This window comes from Ranitomeya imitator, chromosome 3, assembly GCF_032444005.1.
Source record: "Ranitomeya imitator isolate aRanImi1 chromosome 3, aRanImi1.pri, whole genome shotgun sequence".
Classification (NCBI taxonomy): Eukaryota; Metazoa; Chordata; class Amphibia; order Anura; family Dendrobatidae; genus Ranitomeya; species Ranitomeya imitator.
The window spans coordinates 378,489,849-378,517,384 of NC_091284.1; the positions used below are offsets into that span (position 1 = coordinate 378,489,849).

General features: G+C 44.2%; 1 protein-coding gene across 1 annotated transcript in view; it reads left to right on the forward strand.

The window, feature by feature from the left end:
• The first annotated feature begins 288 nt into the window (after positions 1-288).
• LOC138669989 (uncharacterized) overlaps positions 289-27,536 on the forward strand; it is a 171,959-nt gene continuing 144,711 nt past the window's right edge. The window contains exon 1 of the mRNA XM_069756922.1: positions 289-339. The gene's annotated coding sequence lies outside the window, so the exon portion shown is untranslated. The remainder of the gene's footprint in view (positions 340-27,536) is intronic.

Below are 27,536 nucleotides of genomic sequence, written 5' to 3' on the forward strand. Positions count from 1 at the left end.
TAATTCTGCACACAGTGTACTTACTTATTTTTTAGTAATGCAAATTTGGGGAAAATTCGGCAAAGGCAGCAAATTCAAATGCAAGCTTGTCTCTAGTTTAATATGTACACTGCATTTACTGTATGCACTGGATTGTCGCTGAATAAAGTGGCATTATATTACTTGTATTGTTTTGGAGCCTACAAGTGGTAGGAAACAGGCTCTTTGGATGCAGAGAGTCTCTGAAGGGTGGGGCATTGAGGAAGTCTTTGAAAGGAGAGGATAGATCAGATTAGCTACTATTTCTGCATTGTGTGGCTCCAGAGGTGGTGCAGCTGCTTCATACACAGAATCTCTTAGGTGAGTGTAATTCTGCACTGTAGCTCCAGAGATAGAAAGGGAAACTTACAGCAACACATCTATCATATACCACTTTGATAAAAAAAAAAATAACTAATTCAACGTTTGCCATGTTTGGTTGTTCTTACCTTTAAATGTTTCTTGATTATATTTTTACTTTTTTATTGTATGTGTTAGCTGATATGTAAAAAAAATATATAGTCACGTGGAAGTGTGTATTTTTAATCCAGTTATTCTGTGCATTGAAAGGTCTTTCATTTCCTTGCACTGCTTATATATGATGTAATTTTGTTATGGATTTACTGTTACTTCTGTACTATTATTTCGGACATAATGTAAAGTTATTGATCACTAGTGTTCAAAATTATTTTGACTAAATATTAGACACTATTGCATCCCATAGTTTTGTTTGCCCATGTTAAATGTGATTGTCATGCAGACAGAAAGTTGCTGGTGTTGTTCATGCAGATTAACCATTTCATGAGTGCAGGGTGTTGCGGGCCTTGATTTGCATTTGTCACCAGATTTTACTATACCACTTGCATCCACTACTAAAGCATTTATGCAGGACTATATGTTTTACTGTGGGCCTAAAAAACGAACAGGCGGGTTGTTGATACTTACCTGCCTGCTGTGTCCAGCGCCAATTTCTGCTGGGACAGCGTGGTCAAAGACTGCTACTGCCCACGATTCAGTGGCTTCCACTGACGTTACGTTGATAGAGAAGCGGCTACTTTTCTGCTCAACTCTGTACTGCCAATATCATGGCTAACTATGGGGAGCCAGCTGTTAATCAGCATGAAGTTGGCAGTCACGCCTGTGTCACTGCCGGGTAGAACAGGCAAGTAGTTAGCAACTACCTGCGTGTTAGTTTTTAAGCCCACAGTAAAAAAAAAAAAAATAGTCATGGATAAACCCTTTAAATATACAGTACTCATACTATATCTCTTGGACCAGAGGAGATAGGTGTACTAACTTTGAAAAGTCCATGTAAGATTGGCTATATCATCCTGAAAGTCCAGCTAGATGCATTATTCTGGGTCATGAAATGTGTCTAAAATGTATTATACAATTATTCAGACATAGGTTTTCTCAGTAAACTCACCATCATCAAGGGTAATAGAGCCATATACAGTGGCATGCAAAAGTTCCAGCAACCCTGGCCAAAATTACTGTTATTGTGAACAGTTAAGCAAGTTGAAGATGAAATGGTCTCTAAAAGGCCTAATGTTAAAGATGACACATTTCCTTTCTCTAACCTTGTGCCAAAACACAGTAGCCATGGGTTCTTCTAAACAGCTGCCTAGCAGTCTGAAAATAAAAATGGTGGAGGCCCACAAAAAAAGGAGATGGCTATTAGATGATAGCAAAGCATTTTAACGTTGCCCTTTCCTCAGTTCGAAATGTGATTAAGAAATGGAAGTTAACGTGAATAGTAGAGGTCAAGATAAGGTCTGGAAGATCAAGCAAAATTTTAGTGAGAGATGCTCATAGGATTGCTAGAGAGACAAATAAGAACCCCCACTTTACTGCAAAAGACCTTCAGAAAGATTTAGCAGACTTTGGAGTTTTTGTACATTGTTCTACTGTTCAGAGACACATGCACAAATATGGCCTTAATGGAAGAGTCATCAGAAGAAAACCTCTCCTGCATCCTCACCATAAAATTCAGCTTCAGAAATATGCAAATAAACATCTAAACAAGCCTGATGCATTTTGGAAACAAGTCCTGTGGACCAATGAGGTTAAAATAGAGCTCTTTGGCCACAATGATTAAACATTTGTGTTGAAAAAAAGGGCACAGAATTTTAGGAGAAAAACATCTCGCCAACCATTAGGCATGGGGGTGGATCAATCATGCTTTGGGGTTGTGTTGCAGCCAATGGCTCAGGGAACATTTCACAAGTAGAGAGAAGAATGGATCCAATGAAATTTCAACACCATCTGTAAAAAAGCTGAAGTTGAAAAGAAGATGGCTTCTACAAATGGATAATGATACTAAACACATGTCAAAATCCACAATAGACTACCTCAAAAGGCACATGCTGAAGGTTTTACAATTGCCCTCACAGTCCCCTTGTCTGAACATCATTGAAAATCTGCAGCTAGACCTCAAAATAGCTGCAGAAAGAATGAATGAAAATACCTCAAACAAGAATTGAAAGACTATTGGCTGGCTTCAAAAAGTGTTTGCAAGCTATTATACTTGCACAATGGGGTGCTACTAGGTACTAACCATGCAGGGTACCCAAGCTTTTGCATCAGCCGAGTCTTCTTTTTGCAATTTTTAAAATGTAAAAAATGACAATACTTTTTTCCTAAAATACAAAGAAAATGTGTCATCTTTAACTTTAGGCCTTTTAGGGTATGTTTCCACGGTCAGGAACCGGCAGCGCTTTAGATGCAGCACATGTCCGCTCTGTCCAAAGAGCTGCTGGCTTTTGAACGTAAGTGATTCTGCATGTGTTCATTGAACCGTGTGGAATCACAGTGCCCAATACATTGAATTGGGAAAATTGACATGCTGCGGTCTCGAAAAACGTGCCGCATGTCCGTCTCCCCAGGGAAGCCGGAGGCGTCTGTGCACACATGATGGACATGGGATTTATTCCAATCCCATCCACTATGCTGTAACATCTGGCTGCTATGGGTTGGATGCTGTGGATGTGCGTAGCGTCCAACCCGCAGCATTTATTGACCGTGGGAACATATCCTTAGAGGTAATTTCATCTTTAACTTGCTTAACTGTTCACAATAACAGTACAACAGTAATACCAGAGGTGCAAAAACTTTTATATAACACTGTAATAATCTATATTGTTTGTATTGTGAAATCTGGTGTCACACTCACTTTAATACGAAGTTCAGAATTTAATATTTTACAATGATTCATTCTAAAGGTGATTTTTAATTTCTTATTTATTTTTTAAGTTTTATTATTACACTCACCAATGTGGAAATTGCAACTCCAAATTGTAAAAGTCATGGAATTATAAAAATAAAAGGATCAATAGACACGTTTATGTTATGCAAATGATGAAAATATGGAACAAGGTTTTCAAAACATCTCAGTTTATTCAGTATGAGCACCATGCTCAGTAATACACACACTTACACACCCTGGCATTTTACCAATGTGGTTATTGACAGTTGTCTGAGGAGTGTTCAGTCATGCTGAATGCACTTGGACCCGCAAATCAGCAAGATCAGTAGCGTAGCTACCGAGGGGGGGGCAAAGGGTACGGGCGCCCCGGGCCTGGTGCTCAGAGGGGGCTCACCCAGAGCTACACTACTGTAACTGTTACCTTCTGCAGCAGAGCAGGGAGAATCGATCTCCCTGCTCTGCTGCCGGCCGCTCTGGGGCCCCTGAACAGGCGGGGGGACCGGTGCCAGCAGTGGGCCCCCCGCCAGTCATTGCAGGGTCAGCTGTACCGGCATTTAGCCGATACAGCTGACCGCAACGGTGATGGAAGGAGCACTGCTTTCCCCATCATCCCCCTGTCAGCGTCTGACGTCGCCGACGCTGACAGCGGGCACGGTGAGTCACTGTCCGGCACCCGCTGTCAGGAGATGAGCAGAAGCTCAGAGCAGCGCAGGAACCAGGAAGAAGAGAGGTGAGTATTTTTTTTTTATGGGGTGCTGCCTTATACTACAGAATCTGCCTATGGGGGGTGCTGTCTTATACTATAGGATCTGCCTATGGGGGTGCTATCTTATACTACAGGATCTGCCTATGGGGGGGTCTGCCTAATATTACAGGGTCTGCCTAATACTACAGGATCTGCCTATGGGGGGTCTGCCTAATACTACAGGGTCTGCCTATGGGAAGGTCTGCCTAATGCTACAAGGTCTGCCTAGGGGGGTCTGCCTAATACTACAGGGTCTGCCTATAGGGGGTCTGCCTAATACTACAGGGTCTGCCTATGGGGGTCTGCCTAATGCTACAAGTTCTGCCTATGGGGGTCTGGAAACACATGGGCTACTTGCACATTGAACAAGTCTGTAGGATCCTGTTCACACACCACCAAGAAACTTGAAGACACAAAAGAGCACAGTGAGGTCAAAAATACTCCGTTGTAAAAAAAAATCACAGTAATAAGCAAGTGCTAGTCAAAAGATGGAAAAAACAGGGTATTTAGTTGATACGTTTTTTGCAAAAAAATGTATACTAAGCTGCTCCACCAATCGCCACAGGGTCTGACTATGGGGGGGTCTGCCTAATACTACAGGGTCTGCCTATGGGGGGTCTGCCTAATACAGGGTCTGCCTGTGGGGGTTCTGCCTAATACTACAGGGTCTGCCTATAGGGGGTCTGCCTAATACTACAGGGTCTGCCTGTGGGGGGTTCTGCCTAATACTATAGGGTCTGCCTATAGGGGGTCTACCTAATACTACAGGATCTGCCTATGGGGGGTCTGCCTAATACTACAGGGTCTGCCTAATACTACAAGGTCTGCCTATGGGGGGTCTGCCTAATACTATAGGGTCTGCCTATAGGGGGTCTGCCTAATACTACAGGGTCTGCCTATGGGGGGTCTGCCTAATGTTACAGTGTATGCCTATGGGGGTCTGCCTAATATTACAGGGTCTACCTATAGGGGGTCTGCCTAATACTACAGGGTCTGCCTGTGGGTGGTTCTGCCTAATACTACAGAGTCTGCCTATGGGGAGTGCATTATACAATATAGAGTAGGCCTATGGGGAGTACATTATACTATAATGAGGACTATCTGGTATATTATACTATATTGTGGACCATCTGGTGCATTATACTATATTGAAGCTATCTGGTGCATTATACTATATGGAGGCTATCTAGAGGGGCACCATACAGTGCGGGGAATACAGTGTTGGAGCCATCAAACAGTTTGGAGGCTACTAAGGGGTCAGTATACTGTGTGAGTGGTACTATACAGTGAGGGGGCATTATACTGTGTATAAGAGAGCATCATACTGTGTATAGGGCAGCTGTACAGGGGACAGACTCGGGACATTATTAAATGTAAAGTGGGCACTTATTGTTATAGAGGAACTCAAGTTACTGTGACTATCAAAAGGAGCACACAGGGAAATATTACTTTCTAGGGGGCAAAATATGGGCACTGTTTTCTAGGGCACTTGCACCCAGCATTGCTATATTGTAGAGGGGTGCTTTAGAATTTAGAGGGCACAAAGAACCACACAGCAGGTGCAGTAATAGGGACACATACAGCAGCAGCGGCTCAGTATTGGGGTATCAGGTGCAGTAATAGGGACACATATGGCAGCAGCGGCTCAGTATTGGGGTATCAGGTGCAGTAATAGGGTCACATACGGCAGCAGCAGCTCAGTATTAGGGTATCAGGTGCAGTAATAGGGACACATACAGCAGCAGCGGCTCAGTATTGGGGTATCAGGTGCAGTAATAGGGACACATATGGCAGCAGCGGCTCAGTATTGGGGTATCAGGTGCAGTAATAGGGACACATATGGCAGCAGCGGCTCAGTATTGCGGTATCAGGTGCAGTAATAGGGACACATACGGCAACAGTGGCTCAGTATTGGGGTATCAGGTGCAGTAATAGGGACAGATACGGCGCCAGCGGCTCAGTATTGGGGTGTCAGGGGCAGTAATGGGGACACATACGGCAGCAGCGGCTCAGTATTGGGGTATCAGGTGTAGTAATAGGGACACATACGGCAGCAGAGGTTCAGTATTGGGGTATCAGGTGCAGTAATAGGGACACATACGGCAGCAGGAGCTCAGTATTGGGGTATCAGGTGCAGTAATAGGGACACATACGGCAGCAGAGGTTCAGTATTGGGGTATCAGGTGCAGTAATAGGGACACATACGGCAGCAGCGGCTCAGTATTGGGGTATCAGCGGGATGAGGAGTTTGTGCAGGTTGGGAAGAGATGATGATGGGGCTGGAATGTGAGAAGTGAAATGTGTCTTTGTTGTATTCTCTGCAGTCGAGTCGTTGCTGGAAGGAGTTGTCATGTCGGTCTGGGCCAGATGGAAAAGACGGGAAAATTGACGACTCAATCAGAAAGAACGTCAGCAGTAAGACATATCTGTAACTGTGCTGTGATCTCTTTATATGTTCTGTAGGGCTGATATCTACCACTGACCATAATGGCGGTAATATTCATGTTGGTCTTTGTATAGAGATTATCTTCAGTAACAGCGCGGTCATCTGCTGAGGTTCTCCTCCACTATTAGGTGCACAGCTCAGCGTTACATTGATTTATTTGTGGAACCAGTGGTATGGCCAGTTTTCCCACTGTATCCCATAAGAAGTTTTTCAAAACAATGCTAGGCCGCATGTTGCTCATGCTACTGTGAGCGCTTGGCCTAAACGTACTATCATTGCCTGCAGTGTCTCATGACTTCTCTTCCATTGAGCACATCTGGGACATCATTAGTTGTCAGTCACAAAGGGAAGTGCCAGCTGAAGATTTTGATGATTTACATGCTCAAGAGCATTCAGTGTAGCAGAACATTTCTCTTAGACGACCATTAAACCCCTAAGAACAGTGCAATTTTTCATTTTTGTGCTTTAGTTTTTTCTTCCCTTTAACTCACAATAACTTTTTTTATTTTTCCATCAACCTAGCTGTGTCAGGACTTTTTTTTTTTGAGGGATAAGTTGTACTTTTGAATTCCACCATCAATTTTATCATGAAAAGTGGGAAAAAAATCTAAATGTAAAATAGCAAAAAAAATGCAATTTCACAATGGATTTTTTTTTTACTTACAGCATTTGTTTTATTGTGAAAAAGACCAGGTAGTTTGTTTGTCCAGGTCAGTATGATTGAAGCCATACCAAACATGTATAGTTTTAGTTTTATAAGTGGTGCTATAACAGCAATGCCACAGTATTGCTGGATACTCCTATGAACAGGGCCGAGTATGTTGGTGCCCTTGGCAGATAAAGCAAATTGCGCCCTCCTTTCACTTCCAACATCCAAACCATGCAAACTACCAGTAATAAGGGCTTATACTATGATAATACATTATTTCTTTGCTTGAATATTTAATTAGTTAGATTTTCTGAAATCAGTCACATGTAAGCAACGGTTGATTAAGCCTACCAGTGCTCCATTCATTAATTTAGGAGTTCCAAAAACGAGCTAAGCCCAACGCTCGGCAGCAGTGCCATTGCTCGAATGGAGCGATAGAACCGTGGTTCTCAGGATTGATGGGGGTCTTAGTGGTAAGACCCCGATAAATCTGAAAGTTATTCCTTATCCTACAGATAGGGGATAGCTTTCAAACTTGAGAATACCTCTTTAAAGAAAAGGGGGCAGAGATAGATGGAAAACAAGCAAACACTGCAATAGATTTGTACACTAAAACTAGGGCTGTATTCCCTACAAGGCACTATCATTTGTATGTACAGCCATTTTGTGCTGAAAGATTCCCTTTAAAGGGACTCTGTCACCTGAATTTGGAGGGAACAATCTTCAGCCATAGGGGTGGGGGTTTTGGGTGTTTGATTCACCCTTTCCTTACCCGCTGGCTGCATGCTGGCTACAATATTGGATTGAAGTTCATTCTCTGTCCTCCGTAGTACATGCCTGCACAAGGTAATCTTGCCTTACCAGTCGCTCACGGTCCTATTTCTTTCTGCTCCAAACAGTCATGTCGACATTCCTCCACCTCTTATGTGCTGCCCCTCAATCAATGCGACTGCACATCACCAGCACGCTTTTTACATGTCAGCGGCAGGCTCCACATTGACTGCTGCTAACACACTGTGCTTCTGCCTCCTTCTGCGTTTTTAGCAACCATTCTCTGTATGGGGTGGCCCTATAGCCACAGGTATACCACCAATCTCACTCTCTGTATCAGGCCGGGGTCACGTGAACGACGATTCTTTCATGCAAGAGAATTTTGCCAATTTTGCCAATTACACTCAGATCAAACTACAGTTAGGGCCAGAAATATTTGGACAGTGACACAATTTTCGCGAGTTGGGCTCTGCATGCCACCACATTGGATTTGAAATGAAACCTCTACAACAGAATTCAAGTACAGATTGTAACGTTTAATTTGAAGGGTTGAACAAAAATATCTGATAGAAAATGTAGGAATTGTACACATTTCTTTACAAACACTCCACATTTTAGGAGGTCAAAAGTAATTGGACAAATAAACATAACCCAAACAAAATATTTTTATTTTCAATATTTTGTTGCAAATCCTTTGGAGGCAATCACTGCCTTAAGTCTGGAACCCATGGACATCACCAAACGCTGGGTTTCCTCCTTCTTAATGCTTTGCCAGGCCTTTACAGCCGCAGCCTTCAGGTCTTGCTTGTTTGTGGGTCTTTCCGTCTTAAGTCTGGATTTGAGCAAGTGAAATGCATGCTCAATTGGGTTTAGATCTGGAGATTGACTTGGCCATTGCAGAATGTTCCACTTTTTGGCACTCATGAACTCCTGGGTAGCTTTGGATGTATGCTTGGGGTCATTGTCCATCTGTACTATGAAGCGCCGTCCAATCAACTTTGCAGCATTTGGCTGAATCTGGGCTGAAAGTATATCCCGGTACACTTCAGAATTCATCCGGCTACTCTTGTCTGCTCTTATGTCATCAATAAACACAAGTGACCCAGTGCCATTGAAAGCCATGCATGCCCATGCCATCACGTTGCCTCCACCATGTTTTACAGAGGATGTGGTGTGCCTTGGATCATGTGCCGTTCCCTTTCTTCTCATCATTCTGGTACAGGTTGATCTTTGTCTCATCTGTCCATAGAATACTTTTCCAGAACTGAGCTGGCTTCTTGAGGTGTTTTTCTGCAAATTTAACTCTGGCCTGTCTATTTTTGGTATTGATGAATGGTTTGCATCTAGATGTGAACCCTTTGTATTTACTGTCATGGAGTCTTCTCTTTACTGTTGACTTAGAGACAGATACACCTACTTCACTGAGAGTGTTCTGGACTTCAGTTGATGTTGTGAACGGGTTCTTCTTCACCAAATTAAGTATGCGGCGATCATCCACCACTGTTGTCATCCGTGGACGCCCAGGCCTTTTTGAGTTCCCAAGCTCACCAGTCAATTCCTTTTTTCTCAGAATGTACCCAACTGTTGGTTTTGCTACTCCAAGCATGTCTGCTATCTCTCTGATGGATTTTTTCTTTTTTTTCAGCCTCAGGATGTTCTGCTTCACCTCAATTGAGAGTTCCTTTGACCGCATGTTGTCTGCTCACAGCAACAGCTTCCAAATGCAAAACCACACACCTGGAATCCACCCCTGACCTTTTAACTACTTCATTGATTACAGGTTAACAAGGGAGACGCCTTCAGAGTTAATTGCAGCCCTTAGAGTCCATTGTCCAATTACTTTTGGTCCCTTGAAAAAGAGGACGCTATGCATTACAGAGCTATGATTCCTAAACCCTTTCTCCGATTTGGATGTGGAAACTATCATATTGCAGCTGGGAGTGTGCACTTTCAGCCCATATTATATATATAATTGTTTTTCTGAACATGTTTTTGTAAACAGCTAAAATAACAAAACTTGTGTCACTGTCCAAATATTTCTGGCCCTAACTGTATGTCAAAGTGTCAGCTTACTGTGATCCGATTCTCTTGGATAAGATCACATGTGAGAAACTGGAGAGCAAGATTTCTCCATCTTCTCAATTGTCTGTGTCTGAGTAAATCAGACTGCACTCTGATGTCATCATCGGAGTGCACTCTGATGATTTCCTGCACCCATAGACTTGAGTGCGTGCGGTGATCCGGTTTGCACATCATGCTGCGACTATTTCTCATGCCGAATTGGCATAAAAAAAAAATGCAGATCAGCATTAGTCCGATGTATACGCTCTTGTGAGCGAGCAGTTGCAGATGACAAATCCACTGTGCTGGTCAATTTCCACTTCAGATTTTCTCAACAGCATGTAGGTAAGATTTAGAAAATCAGATCAGTAGGAGTCCAACATCGAGCACCCCCACCAATTCCCTTGGCACTGGGAACTAAGGAATTTGCTCCTCAGACCGTGTGGGATCATCATAACATAGAACCAGACCCCAATCAGAGGAAATAAAACATTCACACTCCTTATCTATGAACTGTTCCAATATTTATGGAAGTAACTGTTTGTCACTCACATAATGGTAATTCTGCTTCACGTCACCTGTCTTATCTATGGCATTTTTCTGTGCTGTGTTGTGCATAAATATGTGATTCTTCAGAATTTCTATTAAGTTACCGTCACATTAAGCGACGCTGCAGCGATCCAGACAACGATCCCGATCGCTGCAGCGTCGCTGTTTGGTCGCTGGAGAGCTGTCACACAGACAGCTCTCCAGCGACCAACGATGCCGGTCCCCTGGTAACCAGAGTAAACATCGGGTTACTAAGCGCAGGGCCGCGCTTAGTAACCCGATGTTTACCTTGGTTACCAGCGTAAAAGTATAAAAAAACAAACACTACATACTTACATTCCGCTGTCTGTCCCCCGGCGCTCTGCTTCCTGCACTGACTGTGAGCGCCGGCCGGAAAGCACAGCGGTGACGTCACCGCTGTGCTCTGCTTTCCGGCTGGCCGGCGCTCACAGTGCAGAGAAGCACAGCGCCGGGGGACAGACAGCGGAAGGTAACTATGTAGTGTTTGTTTTTTTTTACTTTTACGCTGGTAACCAGGGTAAACATCGGGTTACTAAGCGCGGCCCTGCACTTAGTAACCCGATGTTTACCCTGGTTACCAGTGAAGACATCGCTGAATCGGCGTCACACACTGGACTTTCTGCACCGACCAACGATGTCACAGCAGGATCCAGATCGCTGCTGCCTGTCAAACTGAACGATATCGCTAGCCAGGACGCTGCAACGTCACGGATCGCTAGCGATATCGTTCAGTGTGACGGTACCTTTAGTCTATGCCTGATAAAGAGATCTGAGTAGTCTCGAAAGCTTGCAATTTGTTACCATGTTTTCAGGTAGCCATTAAAAGGTATCAACCACTGAGGACTCAATTCTAAATATTTTTTCATCAATATAAACATATATGGATTGATTTTTGCATGATGAGTTGTAACTTTAAATGGTGTTATTTTGGGGTACATCATTTATGACCTCATTTTATTTTTCATTTTTTAATAGGAAGCATACCCACCCATTTTATTTTACGTCCATGTTTAACTGACAAGCAACCTAATAGGTCAGGGACAGAAGTTAATTCTTGATGCTGGATCGTAACTCGTGTCACCTGTGCTCTGCCCCTCTGAACTTAATAAATGACATAGTAATCCCTACAGATCTAGTTACCTGAGAGTCATAAAGGAAATAAATGCGCAAAGCAACAGTGAAACATAGAAGTCATATAATATGAACTCACCCAGTGCAGAGAAAAGAAAACCAAGGAATTTGTAGGAATAATGTATTTTAGAAATAAAAGCAGTGTTCCCGATGAACCAACCATATATGAGCGAATTTTAATTATTGATATAATTTACCTAAATGATAGGATAGGACCTCTCATGGTAGACAGTATAGGTGCAAATCTCATCAAACCCTTTTAGTGGTGTGATGAAATGATTATTTACAACCATAAGGTCATATTAAAATGTGACGGATTTGTTACAGGATTTCTGATGAACTAACACAATTCCAGATTCATGATGCAGAACAGTATTCTGGTACTAAAAACAATATTGTGAACCCGGAGAAAGAGAAGTGAAGGCAATGTTACTCTGCTCAGCGAGACCTGGAACCATTAGGATTTTTAAGGTGTGCTTGGAGAAAGCAGCAATATGGGTACGATAAGCAGGCAATTTAGGAAAGCAATTGGGAATGATTTCTTTATGAAAGCTGGGATATCAGCATCACAAAGTTTTTGAAATGTTAAAGAAATGCCCTTTTAAGATTTCCACCAAAAATGTTAAAGTGTTTATGTGTTATTTTATACATTTATTTGTTATAGTGATGATGCCATTTTTCAATTCACTTTAGTTTAAATGGCATGCAAGATGGCTGCACTTCCTGTTTTCACTTAACAAAATGGCCGCCACAGCTTGAACTGAAATAGTTACATAATAAACACGCTAGTCTTTAGTAATTGCCCTAATTTTCTAATTAAACTAATGTTTGACCAAATAAAATTTTGACCAAAAATCCTCTTATCCTTATATTAATTTTAGCCCCTAAATAACTAGACATGTTTGGGCCTTGATAAGCTTTCTTTTCATCATCTTTTTTTTCCCATCATTGTATTGTAAGAGCCATAGCCTTTTTAATTTTCTGACAATTAAGTTGTGCAAGGGGTTGTTTTTTAATGAGTTACATTTTGGGGTAGTAAAAGAGGACCTGTTACGTGTCCATAAAATGGGGTTGTTGCATTGCCAAAATCCAATCCCAAATTGTTTCAGCAATCCTTGGCAGTCACATATACCTTGAGTCTTGCTCAGGGACACAGTTTTTATGTCTATGGGAGCATGTATGTTAATTTGCAACAAGTACATGCTGAAGATTTATATACATCACTTTGAATTAAAGGGTTAAACTACAAATTATGTACAGGACAATGAAGCTTAAAACAATGTTTTCTTAGGGACAGTTGATACTCTTATTAGGGTAACTGCTTTATTCCAGCAGGAATCAACTTTTAGACATATGTGTTTCACTGAAACACTGCATAGCAAGCTGCAGCTGCATCCCCCTCCTACCTTTATTTTATTTGATGCTTTGAAATTAGAGCATTTTTGGTGATGGGGGGGTTTATCAGAAACTGCAGGCTGTAAGCTGTCTACTGATGTAAAAAAATATATACATGTAGCTTGTATATCTATCTTTCGGATCCTTAAATGCCTCTAAGTTGCATGTTATCAATTCCCTAGGAAAAACAGCAAGGATGACACCTTGAGGATCTTATTGAAGAGCAGAGCGTATGTCCTTATGTCAACTATTTTAAGGGAACCTACCAGTAACACTAACTTTGCACAATCAGAGTCAATGCAGGACAAGGTTAACTACAGTCACATATACACTTTACAGAAAAGCAGATGGTCTTATTATTATTATTATTATTGTAATATGTCTTACGCTTGAGTGACAGGTCTCTCCTCATACACGCAGGCAGGGAGAGACTTGCACTCCACGGCAGCGGATTTGGAGACACCACCGAGGACCCGCTTGTCTGACTACTCCGTCGTGCGTCTCAGACCCTGGCAGCTTTCAAAGTATGTTTTTCCCTGAAATACTGCAGCGTTTCAGAGTGAAACATATCTTGCTGAGTTCATGCAGCCAGTACCTGAAAGATGCTGTCTGTGGATCAAGCAGCATGTATCATCTGTTAGGTTCCCTTTAATTTACCAAATGTTGATTTAAAAGGGATGTTTTAAAGATGCTTGTTTAATATGACTATGTAGCTCTTTAAAAAGATATATGAAGTCCTTTATGACCCCAAAGTGCTACTTCAGCAAAGAAAAATCACATTTAGAAGTTCAGTTAGATGTGAGTTGTAACGATACACTTACAGCTCCTTAGCCTATGTTGTATTCCTAAAGTAGCAGCCTATTCCCCTGGCTTAGTGACAGTGGCCAGTGACCAGATCTAATGACCTGTCGATCAGCCGGTAGAGGGTGCTGCTACTTGGAAATGCAGAGGAGGTTGAGGAGCTGTAAGTGCATTGTCAAGCCCCAATGTGCTTCTAGACTGAACATCAAAAATGTGATTACTCGCTACCGAAGCGACAGTTTGGGATCATCATAAAGGGATCCACTGGTTTAACTTTAAAAAAAGGCTACACAGTCAAATAAATGGTTTAGCGTGAGGGTTAAATTTTATGACTGGTTCCTTTTGAGATATATGAACTTTATACAAGGATTCCCCACACTCTGGATCCCAATATATGTCAGTGCAGGACTCAATCAGCAGCTCTCACTCTGGCAGATCCGAGCTGTCCCATAGCAGACATAGTCAGGATCTATGTTGTAGTGGCAGATGCAAGGGAAATGTATATGTGACATATGTTCCTCTAAATCACCTATTTGTCAGGGATGTGAATAGCTTGATCTGCAGTGATCAAACTGTACACAAAATTTCAATCCTTCCTAGGGGGTCCATAAATCATATATTATGCAGCCAATTCTGCATAGTTCATCTAATATTGCAGCGAAGATGTTGCTTCAAAATATGATTATTGGACAGAATAGTCAATGTAGTCAGAAGATAACTGTAACCACTCATGATGATGCTGGTGGCTTCGATATGTGTTTGAGAAAAGCACTATAGGTGCTGCCGAGACATATTTCTTTCCTCTTTGTCACATTTATCAGATTATTTTCTAAAGTACAGAAAAGTACAATTGTATGATAAAAATACAATAAAGCTTGTAATATAAAAGAACTAATACAATAATGCTACATTTGGTGACATCAAAAACCACCAACATCTGCTCCTCCACAGTTGTCAACTTACGATTTAGTAATAAGCACGTTAACACATATGTTCCCACCCAGACACAACATCCTGCCATTTACTTCTAGACTACAATTTAATCTTTTCACAGAGGTATAAAATGCCTGAAGGCGCTTTGCAGAGCATAGCAGTTTGAAAAGCTTTACTAATGTGCTTTGCTTTCAGAAGCTCGGAATTCCAGTGTATGCAGACTTGTTAGCAATTAGTTAATTACTAGCTTTAGAAAGTCATATATTTCTAATCACAGACTAGCAGTTACACATGTGCCCATACACACTAACAACTGTTTGGCCAACAGATATTCCTCACGACTATCCTGTAGTCATGAACTTTGAGAAGAAAAACCTGCTACCAGACAGCTATATTGTGCTAACAAATGACTGGTAAAGTTAAAATCCAACATACCTGATCTTCCTTGCCCCCGATAACTGCATTTGGGATGGAATCAAGATAAACCCATACACATGGAATAGTCATCAGGTTCAACTTACTTACCTCTAATGTCTATGGCCACCTTTAGGCTGGAGCTAAACATTGGGTCACAAGGCCAAAGTTGTTGTTTTTTTGCCACGGCTACACTGCACAGGTGAATGGGTTGCATAGCAGTCCCTAGGTACCATGACTGGGTCCAACAGTCGCAGTCCTGATACTCAAGGAGACACAATGCGACCCCATTCACCTACATTACTTCACAATGTGGCAGCAACTCAGAGTGATCTTTGGCAGTTTTACTTTTTCAATGTAGAATTGGCTGGAATTGAGATCGGACGCCATGTCGCGTTTGGAGAGCCCCTGATGTTAGGGCTAGCGGAGCGCACAAAATAATAAGATAGATTAAGGTGCGTTCGCAGCCCGGGGTCCACCGTGCAGGGATGGAACCTGCTGCCAAGTAATGACGGACTATATGGCGGTACAAAGGGTTAACTTCACCCTGTGTGAAGGAAGCGGTTAAGTCACAGGGCCGCGGTACCGCACACAAGAACGCAAGCAAGGAGTCACCAAGCTCTGTCCCAAGACTTGGGATCCGAGTCCGACTAGACTACTTGCGCTCGACCGCTAATGGGGTGTCAGCGTAACCAAAGTAATAATAAATGATGCACGAGAGTGCATGCGGTGCCGCACTGGCGGACACCACTAACCACCCAGGCTTGGGTCAGGAAAGCGCTGTGAAAGCGCACGGCGCGCACTGGCGGTCACAGCAATTAGACGCTGTATGGTGTGTAACGTGCTGGTAGCTGAGTCGGGTGCTAGATAGCAATCACCCACCTTCCGCGAACAGACATCCAATAGGGAGGGGATTTTAATGAACGACTTTCACTCACAACACACACGTTTAATGTACACTAGTGCATGGCCGTGTGGTCATGCGCAGCTTACATAGCTGCAGCACATTCAGGACCTTCCAATAAAGGACCAATGGGAACCGCTGCAGCATCTGAGCATGTGACCCTCGATCTCCAATGGGAGATCTCACCCTGGGCATGCTCAGAAGGGAAAAAGCAGGACTTAGATCCCAAAAGCGTCTGCTCGCCGCTGCCCAGCACTGGCTTCAATGGCAGAAGCAGGCAAAGCAGCAGTAACCCTATGTACAGAGTGAGACTGAGCAAGACGCTGGGACCGACGTCTCCGCTGAGCAGACTCCACTGTGGCTGGAGAAGAATGGGAGACCGCAGCAGAGATGGTTCGAGATTCCCCCTGTGCAGAGGCGGGAACTCAACACCTGATGTGCCTAAACAGTAGAAACCCTCCACAAGTGACCCCATTTTGGAAACTAGATCCCCCATGGTACTTATCTAGATCTGTGGTGAGAACCTTGAATGCCCAAGTGCTTCACAGAAGTTTAGAATGCAGAGTCATGAAAATAAAAAATATTTTTTTTTCCACAAAAAAGATTTTTTAGCCCCCAAGTTTTTATTTTCACAAGGGTAACAAGAGGAAATGGACCCCAAAAGTTGTTGTCCAATTTGTCCTGAGTATGCTGGTACCCCATATGTGGGGGTAAACCACTGTTTGGGCGCACGGCAGAGCTCGGAAGGAAGGAGCGCCGTTTTGGAATGCAGACTTTGATAGAACGGTCTGCGGGCGTTATGTTGCGTTTGCAGAGACCCTGATGTACCTAAGCAGTAGAAACCCCCCACAAGTGACCGCATTTTGGAAACTAGACCCCCCCAAGGAACTTAGCTAGATGTGTGGTGAGAACTTTGAATGCCCAAGTGCTTCACAGAAGTTTAGAATGCAGTCATGAAAATAAAAAATATTTTTTTTCCACAAAAAAAGATATTTTAGCCCCCAAATTTTTATTTTCACAAGGGTAACAGGAGAAATTGGACTGCAATAGTTGTTGTCCAATTTATCCCGAGTACGCTGATGTGCCATATGTAGGGGTAAACCACTGTTTGGGCGCACGGCAGAGCTCGGAAGGGAAGGAGCATCGTTTTGGAATGCAGACTTAGATAGAATGGTCTGTGGGCGTTATGTTGCGTTTCCACAGCCGCTGATGTACCTAAACAGTAGTAACCCCCCCACAAGTGACCCCATTTTGGAAACTAGACCCCCCAAGGAACTTATCTAGATGTGTGGTGAGAACTTTGAATGCCCAAGTGCTTTACAGAAGTTTAGAATGCAGAGTCGTGAAATTAAAAAAAAAAATGTTTCCACAAAAAAGATTTTCCAGCCCCCAAGTTTTTATTTTCACAAGGGTAACAGGAGAAATTGGACCCCAAAAGTTGTTGTCCAATTTATCCCGCGTACGCTGATGCCCCATATATGGGGGTAACCCACTGTTTGGGCGCACGGCAGAGCTCAGATGGGAGGGAGCACCATTTGACTTTTTGAGCGCAAAATTGGCTGTCGTGTTTGGAGACCCCCTGATGTACCTAAACAGTGGAAACCCCCCAATTCTAACTCCAACCCTAACCCCAACACACCCCTAACCCTAATCCCAACCCGATCCATAATCCTAATCACAACCCTAACAATAATCACAACCCTTACCCCAAAACAACCCTAATGTCAACCCTAACCATAACCCTAATCAAAACCCTAAATCCAACAAACCCCTAATCCTAATCTCAACCCTAACCTCAAACCTAACCCTAATCCCAATACACCACTAATCCCAACCCTAACCTTAACCCTAATCCCAAACCTATCCCTAATCCCAAGCGTAACCCTAATGCCAACCCTAACCCTAATACCAACCCTAATCCAAACCCTAACCCTAATCCCAACTCTAACCCTAACTTTAGCTGCAACCCTAGCCCTAACTTTAGCCCCAACCCTAGCCCTAACCCTAACCCTAAATTTATCCCCAACCCTAACCCTAGCCCTAACTTTAGCTCCAACCCTAACCCTAGCCCTAACTTTAGCCCCAACCCTAACCCTAAGGCTACTTTCACACTTGCGTCGTTTGGCATCCGTCGCAATCCGTCATTTTGGACAAAAAACGGATCCTGCAAATGTGCCCGCAGGATGCGTTTTTTGCCCATAGACTTGTATTGCCGATGGATCGCGACGGATGGCCACACGTCGCGTCCGTCGTGCACTGGATCAGTTGTGTTTTGGCGGACCGTCGGCACAAAAAAACGTTCAATGTAACATTTTTTTGTACGTCGCGTCCACCATTTCCGACCGCGCATGCGTGGCCGTAACTCTGCCCCCTCCTTCCCAGGACATAGATTGGGCAGCAGATGCGTTGAAAAACTGCATCCACTGCCCACGTTGTGCACAATTTTCACAACGTTGGTCGGTATGTTGGGCCGACGCATTGCGACGGCCCCGTACAGACGCAAGTGTGAAAGAAGCCTAACCCTAAATTTAGCCCCAACCCTAACCCTATATTTAGCCCCAACCTTAACCCTTACCCTAAATTTAGCCCCAACCCTAACCCTAGCCCTAACTTTAGCTCCAACCCTAACCCTAGCCCTAACTTTAACCCCAACCCTAACCCTAGCCCTAAGGCTACTTTCACACTTGCGTCGTTTGGCATCCGTCGCAATCCGTCATTTTGGACAAAAAACGGATCCTGCAAATGTGCCCGCAGGATGCATTTTTTGCCCATAGACTTGTATTGCCGACGGATCGCGACGCATGGCCACACGTCGCGTCCGTCGTGCACTGGATCAGTTGTGTTTTGGCGGACCGTCGGCACAAAAAAACGTTCAATGTAACATTTTTTTGTACGTCGCGTCCACCATTTCCGACCGCGCATGCGTGACCGTAACTCTGCCCCCTCCTCCCCAGGACATAGATTGAGCAGCAGATGCGTTGAAAAACTGCATCCGCTGCCCACGTTGTGCACAATTTTCACAATGTTGGTCGGTATGTTGGGCCGACGCATTGCGACGGCCCCGTACAGACGCAAGTGTGAAAGAAGCCTAACCCTAAATTTAGCCCCAACCCTAACCCTATATTTAGCCCCAACCCTAACACTAACCCTAAACTTAGCCCCAACCCTAACCCTAAATTTAGCCCCAACCCTAACCCTAAATTTAGCCCCAACTGCTTTCTCCTGCCGGCCGGCAGATGGCGACAGATGGCGGGCGCACTGCGCATGCGCCCGCCATTTTGTTTCCCAAAGAAGACGCCGGCGGCCAGGAGAAGAAGCAGGAGGACCCAGCGACATTGGTGAGTATAATAGGGTCCCCGTATCCCCCTATTTCTCTGTCCTCTGATGTGCGATCACATCAGAGGACAGAGAATTACACATCGCTTTTTTTTTTTTTGCGACCGCCGGTAAACAGTTAATTACCGGCGATCGCAAAACAGAGATCGGTATAACCGACCCCGATCATGTTCTTTGGGGTCTCGGCTACCCCCGGCAGCCAAGACCTCAAAGATCCTCCCGCTTTTGGTCGGCGGGCGCACTGCGCATGCGCCCGCCATTTCTTTGCCGGAAAAACATGGCGGCGCCTATCGGGAGCCACGAGGAGCACTGGGGGAGATAGGTGAGTATCGGGGGGCTATCGGGGACCCCTTTTCTCTGTCCTCTGATGTGCGATCACATCAGAGGACAGAGAAATTAAAAGGGAAATCGCGTTTTTTTTTTTTTGCGATCGCCGGTAAACGGTTAATTACCGGCGATCGCAAAAGCGGGGTCGGTAAAAAAAACCCGAATCATGTTCTCTGGGGTCTCAGCTACCCCTGGCAGCGGAGATCCCGGAGAAAATCGGACTCTGGGGCTGGCTATTGGAGCATTATTCAATTCTAGTGAACAGGTCCACCCCCTTGGCATCTAAGAGAATACAAAATTGGAGGAGCCAGATGTATATTACAGCTGTTACATCTCACTTTAGACCTAGACGGCATGGATTGAGTGTCCGTGCAATAGAATACAAATATCCTAGTCTAAAGTTGTGGGGTGACAGCTTAACATTCACATCATTTACATCCTCTATGTACAACCACATAGGACATGTTCTGGTTTAGGCATATGTTATACATGTTTTGATTTTTTTTTTTTTTTTAACTGATAATGCCATTTACAAGAAATTGTGGAAATTTGTGCTTTATACTAAAGCCAGGTTCCCTGCTTTAGATTAATATTATTTCAATAAGTGCATATATGAAAAACAACAAAGCAGACCTGCAGGGACGATGTCACCCGGTGTCACCGTGATGTGTTTTTAATTTATAAACAAGGTAAGCGTGCCTTGTTCCAACTGAGCTTCCTTTTGTGTCCCTCCGGTGCCATTATTACTGTGTGCTTTGCCAACCTCTCGTCACCATGACAATGTCACTAGGATCATAGGCTGCTACTGGAAAAACAAGGGATGGCAACCACCGGGAAATGTCCCTACAGTGACTACATAGATTTGTTTGTCTTTCAGTTATTGGAAATTGTGAAATAGGTCTGTTTACATGTTACATTTTCATACAGTCGCAAAGAGGTATTTCTTCCCAAAAAAATCACCAGTATATATGAATACTAGCCTTGTGTTAGATTTCCTGTTCATTTACAGTACAGACCAAAAGTTTGGACATACCTTCTCATTTAAAGATTTTTCTGTATTTTCATGACTATGAAAATTGTACATTCACACTGAAGGCATCAAAACTATGAATTAACACATGTGGAATTATATACTTAACAAAAAAGTGTGAAACAACTGAAATTGTGTCTTATATTCTAGGTTCTTCAAAGTAACCACCTTTTGCTTTGATGACTGCTTTGCACACTCTTGGCATTCTCTTGATGAGCTTCAAGAGGTAGTCACTGGGAATGGTCTTCCAACCATCTTGAAGGAGTTCCGAGAGATGCTTAGCACTTTTTGGCCCTTTTGCCTTCACTCTGCGGTCAAGCTCACCCCAAACCATCTCGATTGGGTTCAGGTCTGGTGATTGTGGAGGCCAGGTCATCTGGCGTAGCACCCCATCACTCTCCTTCTTGGTCAAATAGCTCTTACACGGCCTGGAGGTGTGTTTGGGGTCATTGTCCTATTGAAAAATAAATGATGGTCCAACTAAACGCAAACCAGATGGAATAGCATGCTGCTGCAAGATGCTGTGGTAGCCATGCTGGTTCAGTATGCCTTCAATTTTTAATAAATCCCCAACAGGGTCACCAGCAAAGCACTCCCACACCATCGCACCTCCTCTTCCATGCTTCACGGTGGGAACCAGGCATGTAGAGTCCATCCGTTCACCTTTTCTGCGTCGCATAAAGACACGGTGGTTGGAACCAAAGATCTAAAATTTGGACTCATCAGACCAAAGCACAGATTTCCACTGGTATAATGTCCATTCCTTGTGTTCTTTAGCCCAAACAAGTCTCTTCTGCTTGTTGCCTGTCCTTAGCAGTGGTTTCCTAGCAGCTATTTTACCATGAAGGTCTGTTGCACAAAGTCTCCTCTTAACAGTTGTTGTAGAGATGTGTCTGCTGCTGGACTCTGTGTGGCATTGACTGGTCTCTAATCTGACCTGCTGTTAACCTGCGATTTCTGAGGCTGGTGACTCGGATAAACTTGTCCTCAGAAGCAGAGGTGACTCTTGGTCTTCCTTTCCTAGGGCGGTCCTCATGTGAGCCAGTTTATTTGTAGCGCTTTATGGTTTTTGCCACTGCACTTGGGGACACTTTCAAAGTTTTCCCAATTTTTCGGACTGACTGACCTTCATTTCTTAAAGTAAAGATGGCCACTCATTTTTCTTTACTTAGCTGCTTTTTTCTTGCCATAATACAAATTCTAACAGTCTATTCAGTAGGACCATCAGCTGTGTATCCACCAGACTTCTGTACAACACAACTGATGGTCCCAACCCCATTTATAGGGCAAGAAATCCCACTTATTAAACCTGACAGGGCACACCTGTGAAGTGAAAACCATTCCCGGTTACTACCTCTTGAAGCTCATCAAGAGAATGCCAAGAGTGTGCAAAGCAGTCATCAAAGCAAAAGGTGGCTACTTTGAAGAACCTAGAATATAAGACACAATTTCAGTTGTTTCACACTTTTTTGTTAAGTATATAATTCCACGTGTTAATTCATAGTTTTGATGCCTTCAGTGTGAATGTACAATTTTCATAGTCATGAAAATACAGAAAAATCTTTAAATGAGGTGTGTCCAAACTTTTGGTCTGTACTGTATGTCTTAGCTTATTTGTGTATGAAAAACTCCAGTGTCATTACAGATTCCAATAACCCAGCTAGTCAAAACTATGAAGAGCAAAAAAATGACAAAAAGCATGCTAATTTGTCAATTGTTGACTGCTGAATAAAGTTTTGTATTCTTGACTGAAAGGCGGAAGGCAAATAACAAATCATCTTTTATTCTCATACTCTATATGGAAAAAAGTATTTGAAAAGACCTCTTAGGGTTTTTTATCAGAAGTTTTGAAGCAGAAAACACGAGAAAGCCATGAGACGTTTACAAACCATCAGTTTTCTCTTCTGCTTTAAAAACTCCTGGAAAAAACCTTGATGTTAATGAGTCGCCCACCAGTGCCGTGGGGTACCCCGTACTGGGACCGGTGTTCACAGGAGGATGTCACGGGGGCGACCCAGTCCGTGGCCCTGGGCGCCCATGTAAAAGGGAAATTGAATAAAGTTTATGTTCCTGATGCCACCTGTGGTATTCGGTCAATGGGGACCGACGCTGCTTTAAAGGGACACTGTCACCTGAATTTGGAGGGAACAATCTTCAGCCATGGAGGCGGGGTTTTTGGGTGTTTGATTCACCCTTTCCTTACCCGCTGGCTGCATGCTGGCTGCAATATTGGATTGAAGTTCATTCTCTGTCCTCCATAGTACACGCCTGCGCAAGGCAAGATTGCTTTGTGCAGTCATCTACTACGGAGGACAGAGAATGAACTTCAATCCAATATTGCAGCCAGCATGCAGCCAGCGGGTAAGGAAAGGGTGAATCAAACACCCAAAAACCCCGCCTCCATGGCTGAAGATTGTTCCCTCCAAATTCAGGTGACAGTGTCCCTTTAAGGGTTCCTCTGGGGTGATGTTATGGCAGCTAGATGGTATAACTTCCCACAGGTGAAGTATATCCCCAGGGCTCCCGGTATGTAGATGGAAGATAGTGAATGGTGCGACAGTCCAGGGTACCAGATCACAGGGCTGGCAGGGTCTGGTCGTCTTGGAAGCGAATCCAGAGTCCCCTTTACCAGGTGGAGTTAAAAGCCTTCCTCTAGTGTGGTGGTGTTGTAGTCCCTTACTGCCCATGGCTTCAGATAAGGTCCTCACAGCTTCAGATAAGGTCCTCACAGTTCTTCACTCTGTCCCCCATATAGGATAGCACAATACCTGTATTATTATATTATTATTATTTATTTATATAGCACCATTGATTCCATGGTGCTGTACATGAGAAGGGGTTACATACAAGTTACAAATATCACATACAGTAAACAAACTAACAATGACGGACTGATACAGAGGGGCGAGGACCCTGCCCTTGCGGGCTTACATTCTACAGGTATGACATGTAACTCGAACCTTTTACAGGGACTCTATCACGCTCCAGCCTCTATGTGTTACTGTGTCTTCAGGTCTGTGTGGCGGACAGGTAACTTGCAATTCAGCTGTCCTGCCAGTTTCTGATGTAAGTCTTAGAGTCCCTAAGAACCTCGGTGTTCCGGCTACCGGTTATCTGCGCTTTGCCAGGGAGACAGTCTGCTTGCTGCTGTCCTCCCCCTGGTGTCCTCGCCTATGCCTCACTCTCCTTTACTCTCACTGAACGATGTTCTTTCCTTCTGTATGTCTCTTTCTCCAGGGGCTGTAGCACTTCAGACTACACGGCCCCTTCAGACCTTCTGACACTCTATGTCAGTCTGCTCCCTTCTGTATCTCTGACAATCTGACCTACCTTTCCCTCCAAACCACAATATATATGGGGAGTCACCTAGGAATAGGATCAAAAGCTCCCCCTTGTGGCCTGGAGTGTGAACATGTTGTGTGCATTGTGATTACCTGATGAGAGTTATCCTTCATCGCTTCCAAGCATAACATCACTCTCCCCGTGAGGAAAGCAATGCTACTGTGACGACCAGGACCCTGGGACGCCACATTAACATACCCTCTGGGTAAATGGAAATATGGAGGTTATTTTGAGGCATTCAAAAACAACAAGTTTTTAAGTGGAAGCTATTTTGCTAAATTCTACTTATTTGGGGAGTATTTGAAGGACTTTTTCTTTTCCTGAAGCTGTTTTGAAGAGTTTTTGAAGTATTTTGGAAGAATATTTGTTTCTGACTCAGATTTAGCATTTCTGATTGGACAGTAACAAGTTTAGACTAGATTCCATCAGGAGCCGCTTCAAAGTAGTGATAAAACAGTCTTTTTGTTCCACCAGGAATTTTTCAAAACCTGAAGCGGAAAAAAATGCTTAAAAGACTTAAGATATAACCAGCAAATTGTTTTACAATAGAAATGTCTAGCAAGAGTCTTAAGTGGTGGTAAATGAATCCTGCTTGAATTGTCAGGTATCAGTGAGGTCTGACTGCAAGGACCCTCAAATGAATGAGGCTATACTTTTGTTCCCTGCACTATGGGAGGCCAGGATATTTTCTGTGAAAGGCGTACAACAAAAGAATTCCACCTGCTTCATTCTTGTGATGGTTGGTGGTCCCAAGGGTCTGACCCCTACTAAACATAGTGATATTCATATCCGAGAATAAGTTGGAAATACTTCTTTAATATATTTAACATGAAATGTACAAGCCGCATTGTACTTGAAGCAAGGCGTCTTGATAACTCTGAGTAACCTTCCTGCTCTTTTAAGTCTAGAAGAAAGGAATATACTACATCTGTACATTTCTTTTTTGTTTGCTTTAACATTTTCCTATGACTACAGCAAGAATCCTGTACAGTATCCTGAGGATATGGACAGGAATTCAGTATAATGCATAGAACTACTGTAATATCTACGGGTCACCAACAGAGGAAAGAATTGAAATAGCGGTGGTGTATGAGGACATAACCCATGGTGTATGAACACAAACTTTCTAAATTCTCTGTCATTTATCTTTACTACATATGTGTCATCATAGGAATTTATAGATGATCCAATCATCTATAGGTTGCCATCCACCCAAACATCAAAACTAGAGTTTGACTTACAGAGTTAAAGGTAACCTATTAGCAGGTTTTACTACAACAAAGCAATCATCCGTCTTTGTATTCCAAAGTAATCCTCTACTTTTTTGCTAATGAGCCACAAGCGCCCTTTATAGCTGTCCATCCTCTTTCAAAATTCCTGTCATCATTTGCTCCCTGATTTCTGATTGATAGGTCACTCTGATATCAGTGACCTGCCTCTCTCACCAGAAATTTTGTGCTGACACCCTCACTCCCGATCCTGGTCGTCTTAGGCTTCTTTCAGACTTCTGTCGGTACGTGGCCGTCAGTAAGCATCAGCGCGACGTACCGACGGACGTTGAAGTTTTTTAGCACAACGTGGGCAGCGGACGCAGTGTTTCAACGCGTCCGCTGCCCATTGTGAAGTCCCAGGGAGGAGGGGGTGGAGTTCTGGCCGCACCTGCGTAGTTTAACCCCTTAGCGACCGCCGATACGCCTTTTAACGGCGGCCGCTAAGGGTACTTAAACCACAGCGCCGTTAATTAACGGCGCTGTGGAAAAAGTGAATAGCACCCCCCAGAGGCCGATATTCTCTGGGGTCTCGGCTGCCGGGGGTAGCAGAGACCCCAGAGAACATGATTCGGGTTTTTTTTAACCCACCCCGCATTTGCGATCGCCGGTAATTAACCGTTTACCGGCGATCGCAAAAAAAAAAAAAAAAACTCGATCTCTTTTTAATTTTTCTGTCCTCCGATGTGATCGCACATCGGAGGACAGAAAAAAGGGGTCCCAGGTAGCCCCCCAATACTCACCTATCTCCCCCGATGCTCCTCGTGTCTCCCGGTGGGCACCGCCATCTTCAAAATGGCGGGCGCATGCGCAGTGCGCCCGCCGGCCTGCCCCGCGAGAATCTTTGGGGTCTCGGCTGCCGGGGGTAGCCGAGACCCCAAAGAGCATGATCGGGGTCGGTTTTACCGACCCCTGTTTTGCGATCGCCGGTAATTAACTGTTTACCGGCGACCGCAAAAAAAAAAAAAAAAAAAAGTGAAGTGTAATTCTCTGTCCTCTGATGTGATCGCACATCAGAGGACAGAGAAATAGGGGGATTCGGGGACCCTACAATACTCACCTGTGTCCCTGGATCCTCTTGCTGCTCCTCCTGGCCGCCGGCAGAAGAAAATGGCGGGCGCATGCGCAGTGCGCCCGCCATCTGTCTCCATCTGCCGGCCGGCAGGAGAACAGCAGTTGGGGCTAAAATTAGGGTTAGGGGTAGGGTTAGGGGTAGGGTTAGGGTTAGGGGTAGGGGTAGGGGTAGGGGTAGGGTTAGGGTTAGGGGTAGGGGTAGGGTTAGGGCTAGGGCTAGGGTTAGGGCTAGGGTTAGGGTTAGGGCTAGGGTTGGGGCTAAATTTAGGGTTAGGGTTGGGGCTAAATTTAGGGTTAGGGTTGGGGCTAAATTTAGGGTTAGGCTTCTTTCACACTTACGTCGGTACGGGGCCGTCGCAATGCGTCGGCCCGACATACCGACGCACGTTGTGAAAATTGTGCACAACGTGGGCAGCAGCTGTAGTTTTTCAACGCATCCGCTGCCCAATCTATGTCCTGGGGAGGAGGGGGCGGAGTTACGGCCACGCATGCGCGGTCAGAAATGGCGAATGCGACATACAAAAAAACGTTTCATTGAACTTTTTTTGTGCCGACGGTCCGCCAAAACACAACTGATCCAATGCACGACGGACGCGACGTGTGGCCATCCGTCACGATCCGTCGGCAATACAAGTCTATGGGCAAAAAACGCATTCCGCGGGCACATTTGCAGGATCCGTTTCTTGTCCAAAACGACGGATTGTGACGGAATGCCAAACGACGCAAGTGTGAACGTAGCCTTAGGGTTGGGGCTAAAGTTAGGGCTAGGGTTGGGGCTAAAGTTAGGGTTAGAGCTGGGATAAGGGTTAGGGTTTGGATTAGGGTTGGTATTAGGGTTAGGGTTGGCATTAGGGTTACGCTTGGGATTAGGGTTAGGTTTGGGATTAGGGTTAAGGTTAGGGTTGGGATTAGGGGTGTATTGGGATTAGGGTTAGGTTTGAGGTTAGGGTTGAGATTAGGATTAGGGGTGTGTTGGATTTAGGGTTTTGATTAGGGTTATGGTTAGGGTTGACATTAGGGTTGTTTTGGGGTAAGGGTTGTGATTATGGTTAGGGTTAGTGATTAGGATTATGGATCAGGTTGGGATTAGGGTTAGGGGTGTGTTGGGGTTAGGGT